The sequence below is a fragment of the Pinus tabuliformis genome, chromosome 5_2, assembly GCF_031772625.1.
Source record: "Pinus tabuliformis cultivar Carrire ecotype Pingquan chromosome 5_2, CPIR1, whole genome shotgun sequence".
NCBI classification, from domain to species: Eukaryota; Viridiplantae; Streptophyta; class Pinopsida; order Pinales; family Pinaceae; genus Pinus; species Pinus tabuliformis.
This window is the reverse complement of record NC_142306.1, coordinates 9,440,405-9,446,404: the sequence shown is the minus strand read 5'-3', so window position 1 is coordinate 9,446,404 and position 6,000 is coordinate 9,440,405.

Sequence of the window (6,000 nt, the reverse complement as noted above, 5' to 3'; positions counted from 1 at the left end):
CCGGTGACTGTCCAAAATTTGATGGTAAAGCTAATGAAGATCCACAAGCCCATGTCATGACTTATCACCTTTGGTGTTCATCCAATTCATGGCTTGACGATTCAATTCGGCTTCGCCTTTTTCAGCGGACTCTCACTGGCTCTGCAGCTAAGTGGTATATTGAGCTCAATCGCGGATCCTTTCAGGATTTTAACTCCTTGGCTATGGCATTTCTCACGCATTTTCAGTTACCCATTCGATATGAAACGGGTACACACCTCCTCACTTCCTTAAGACAAACGACGGCTATGCATATCTCTGATCATATCCATGAATGGAGATGGCGTAGACGTATGATTAAATTTTGGATTCCCGACCAGCTTCTTACCGATTGGTTCACGACTTCGTTCGTTCCTCCAATAGCTTGGGACATTGCCATGGCGGCGTGTGTCACTGAAGAGCAAGCTATCGCGCGCGCTAGTACCTTGAATTGGTTTACTCTCAGTCAGGTACATTGTATGATTATCTGCCTGATCTCCTAAGACCAGGAACCTCTAAAGCCCCGCCAACACCAACTGTTGACAGTATTATTGGTTCGGTTAGTTCATCCTCAAAGAAGAATCCCGCGAACCCTGGGAAGAAAAAATCAACGGCTTCGAATGAACAACCTTCCCAGGTAACACCCATTTCCAATGTTACTTCCGAGGTCAATGCCGTCCAATCCACCACGGCAGACAAATCCTCGAAAGCAAAGAAGAAAGGGAAAGCGAAGACTAAGTCAGATCCACCAAAACAGGAAGCCCCTAAACCTCCGCCCGAGGACGGTGCCAAACGCAAACCCAAGTATCCTTGTCTTATCTGTGATGAGGATCACTATACCAAAGACTGCCCCAGGTGGTCCAAAGTTAGTCATTTGTTGAAAGGTGCTCCCGGGACTCCTGCGGTGCTTGAAGAAGCCTTTCCCTCACAACAAACTCAAAAAACTCAGATGGTGGTTGACCCTTCTCAGCCTCCCTCTTCCTTCGGTTCTGAAGTGTTTATGGCTGGAACAATACCTGTTAATATCAGTACTCGAACAAAAGATTATCCGCAATCTGTCGGAAAGGAGCCTGAGATACCTGCTAGTGCTCCACCGTTCAGTTCGGCTCCACTCCACATCAAGAGACCTACTACTGATGCGCCTCTTCGACCCCCTCCAAAAGGAGTACTCCGGAAATCTTCTTACAACCCAAATGCTCGTGCTGCACAGCACTACAATATCGTTGAGGACTTAGCGCAGACCCCATCGGCTATGTCTGCTTTAGAAGTTCTCCAGCGCTGCCCTTCTCAGAGGAAGTCCTTGCTATCCGCTATTGGTGGCATAGACCCGGCCGATTCGGATTTAACTACTTTTGACTTAGAACGCCATACGCAGAGACTGCCTCCCCAAATTTCTTTCCTATACAGGTTACCATTGATTCTAAAACAATTCATCGAACAGTCATTGATGAAGGTGCTTCTACTTGCATCATGTCTGTTGCCTGTTGGAAAGCCATCGGATCCCCGACGCTGAGTCAGTCTCCCACAACCTTGGAAGCCTTTGATGGAAGAGCATCCCGTCCTTATGGTATACTCCAACGTTTGCCCATCACTTTGGAAGGGAAGACGGTCGAAATGGAAGTTGAAGTAGTTGACTCTACTCTTACCTACAACCTCGTTCTCAGACGTAGCTGGATCTACGCGATGAAACCCGTTCCTTCATCTTTGCTTCATATCATCTGATTCCCTCATCAAGGGAATATTGTTACATATACCAACTATCATTCTTCGCTTCCTCTTCTGAAGGTAACATCCCTTTTGTGGAGCATACCTCACAATTATCTGAGAGTCTGGGTGCCGGAATTTTCAAAGATCCCGCTCTTATGGGTGTTTTTCCGCTCCCACCTCCTAACGTCGCCTCTGTTAATATGATTACTACTGCTTCTGATCCGTGGATCATTCCTCCCACCGACCAAGTAGATTCTTGGGGCGACCAGATGCCGTTGAGTCCTGCCGAGCTCAACTATGTCGAAATCATTGCTGCATCGGCTCCCTCTTCTGAACTTGATCCATTCTCAGGGCTTGTAGATAAAACTTCTTCAGATCCTTTACAAGACACATTCTCTTCCGATGAAGCTATTATTGAGACTATGTCTCTAGAGGAACCTCCTTGGCATGATTTTCACCATCGTTCCTCGTTTCTACCTGCCCCGCAGAATTTTCTCACCTGTCTCGAGCGGTTTGCTCCTTGTCTCCCATCTCAGATCTTACAAACACCTATTCAGACTTATCAGGTGTCTTCCGAAGGGAATATGGCAAACATTACACAAACCCAGCCCATCGACATCTCTGTGAAACTAGGGATTGTCGAGCATCTTCACATTGGAGTCACTTGTACTCCGGAGGAGATTCAACTGTATTCTAATCTTTTTTGCGAATTTCTTGATGTCTTTCCGTGGTCCTATGAAGAAATGCCCGGCATTGATCCTAGTATAGTGGTGCATGAGATAATCACGTACCCAGGTGCTAAGCCTATTCGCCAACGTTTACGTCCTATACACCCCCGAAAGGCTGCAGCTATCAAGGCCGAAGTCGAGAAGCTTCTTAAAGCCGGTTTTATTTATCCTATTCCGCTCACAGATTGGGTTTCAAATATCATCCCTGTGACTAAAAAACACGGTACAATCCGTGTTTGTGTCGATTATCGTGATATAAATCGGGCCTGTCCTAAAGATAATTTTCCCACACCATTCATTGATCAGATTATTGACGAGTGTGCCGGAAGTGAAATGTATTCTTTTATGGACGGTTTTTCTGGCTATAACCAGATCAATATTGCTCCCGGTGATCAACACAAAACTGCCTTTATCTGTCCATGGGGCACTTTTGCCTATAAGAATCTCCCTTTCGGTCTTAAAAATGCCGGTGCTACCTTCCAGCGTGCAATGTCTTATGCGTTCCATGACATTCGACACATTGTACAGCCTTACCTGGATGATCTCCCTGCTCATTCGGCCAAACGTCAGGACCACCCTAAGCACCTTCGCGAAATCTTTCTTCGCTGTCGATACTATCGAATTAGGCTTAATCCTCACAAATGTGTCTTCTGCGTTGAATTTGGCCGACTTCTCGGGTTTGTTGTTTCCTGAGAGGGCATCCATTTGGATCCCCTTAAAGTCGAGGCTATAGTGAATCTTCCTCCCCCTGCTTCTTTACAGCAATTGCAAAGCTTGCAGGGTAAAGCAAATTTTTTACGTCGTTTCGTTCCAAACTATGCCGAGGTGGCCAAAGGTTTTACACGATTACTAAAGCGCGATGTCCCTTTTCATTGGGATACCACTGCTCAGGAATCTTTTGAGCGTCTCAAGGGCCTCCTTGTTTCTGCTCCATTGCTCCGTCCTCCGAATTATTATCGCGACTACACTCTATATTTGGCCGCCGCCGACACCACTATCGGCATGGTTCTCGTTCAAGCTGACGATGATGGCACCGAACATGTTATCTATTATCTCAGCCGCAACCTTTTAGACACGGAAACTCGATATGCCTATGTCGAGAAGTTGGCTTTGGCCGTCGTGTGTGCCGTCCAACGTTTCCGTCATTATATTCTGCTGCGTACTACCACTGTGATTTCTGACTGCAACCCCATGACGTATATATTGTCACGCCAGTTGCTGGGGGGCAAGTACTCGAAGTGGATTGTTATCCTCCAAGAGTTTGACTTGGAATTTACCACTGCCAAGTCCAGGAAATCCCTTGTGTTTGCTGAGTTAATTTGCTCTTTGCCATCTTCTTCCCCGACCTCTCACGTCGAGGATCAAAGTCCGGATGAGTCCTTATTCCTCATTAGCACCCTCGACCCATGGTACGGAGATATAATTATATATCTGCAAACGTCCTCCTTTCGTCCGGGCGTGTCCAAAGACGCTCGGCGAAGGATTCGTCATCAATCTCAACCATACCGTATCATTGGGGATACATTATACCGTCTCGACGCCGATTCTCTTCTCCGCCATTGTCTTACTCTCGAGGAGGCTGATCAGGTCTTGAATGACTGCCACTCTAGTGCCTGTGGTGGTCACATGTCTGGATACGCTACTGCCCAAAAAATCCTTCGTGCTGGCTACTTTTGGCCCTCTATCTTCAAGGATTGCATCCTTGCCGTCCGCTCTTGTCATGAGTGCCAGATATACCAGCGGAAGATGCGAGTGCCTCCTGCTCCATTGCACCCTTTTGTCTCCGTCAGCCCTTTTGCAAAATGGGGCATTGATTTTATTACCTGTAACCCTCTCTCGGCCGAGGGGCATGGGTTTATTATCGTTGCCGTCGATTACTTTACTAAATGGGCCGAGGCGATGCCTACATTGACCGTAGACGGTCACACAGCGGCGCAATTTTTGTTTAATCATGTTATTTCGCGATTTGGCGTCCCTCAAGCCATCGTCACTGATCACGGGAAGCATTTCCGTAATCATATGATGTCGGAATTAACAACCCAGCTAGGCTTGCAGCACGATAGTTCAACTCCATACTACCCTCAGTCCAATGGCCAAGTTGAAGCTATCAATAAGATCTTGGTTACGATGCTTCAACGTACCATTGGCATGCATAAGTCTAACTGGCATTTGATGTTGTTCCCTGCCTTGTGGGCCTACCGAACCTCAGTGAAGGATGCCACTGGTTTCACTCCATTTCAACTAGTTTATGGACTAGAGGCTACCCTTCCAATTGAATGTGAAATCCCTTCATTAAAATTAGCTGTCGAGCTACTTCCCAACACCACTCCATTAGAAGAACGCCTTCTTTACTTAGAACGGCTAGATGAGACTCGTCGCCTGGCCTCTTTGGCCATCGAAACACAAAAGAAGCGAGTTAAGACTCACTTCGATCAGACCGTACGTCCACGTTCTTTTGTTGAGGGAGATTTAGTCCTGCTCTACGATCAGGCAAAAGATAAGCTAGGAGCAGGAAAGCTCGAGTCTATGTGGCTAGGCCCTTACATTGTCAAGAAAGTTCTGCAGAAAGGGGCCTACGAGCTGATTGATTATGAAGGAAATCCTCTTGGGAAGCCCCGAAACGGGTTATATCTGAAAAAGTACTATGCGTGATGCTGGTACATTTTGTTTTGTACATACATGTACTCTAGCAAGTGTGTTGTGTGTGTGTGTGTGTGTCAGTTTTTCAAAAGTGTAACTGCCACTTATTGTGTTTTTTCGCTTCTTGTGCAGATGTCTGATGCACCTTATGTTGGTTTCGCTGATGGTGCCTGCCCCAGTACTCGCAACTTGTCCTCTGCGGCGTGGGTGATCTACGATCCTCATGGCGAGCTGATAGATTGTCAGGGTGTGTTTTTGGGTCGTACTACTAACAATGTTGCCGAATACTGTGCTGTAATCGAGCTACTTTCTGAAGCAATTAATCATGGCATTCGTGCATTGGTAGTGAACCTGGACTCTCAACTTGTCATCCACCAGCTCAATGGGCAATATTCCGTCAGAGACCATCACATTCTAAGGTTGTATTTACGTGTGAGATTGTTAGAAAGGAACTTTGATTTTATCACATATCAACATATTCCACGACAATTAAACACATTATCTGATGCATTGGCCAATAATGTATTAGATAGACATTTGCGTAATTTATAACCAGAACAGTATACAAGCAAGCACATGAAAACACAATAATAAACCATAGGCATATGTATATATATACGTGTGTGTCATAATGTTTGCGCCACGTGCATTACATAATCCAAAAAATAATACATGTCCAAAACTCATACGACCGCTAACAACATGTCTCTCAAAAGCATGCAAAAATGAAACCTAGGCGTCTAATCACGGTGATGCTCATGATAGCATGTCACCGCTCGCACCACACGTCTCAACAGACGATGGACGCGAGTCGATACTCCCACCGTGTGCCTCTGATACGCTCTGGGCATGTCTGCCAATCTGCCATAATCTAGGATCCCTCGAGTAAGTGCCTCGAGGTTCTGTA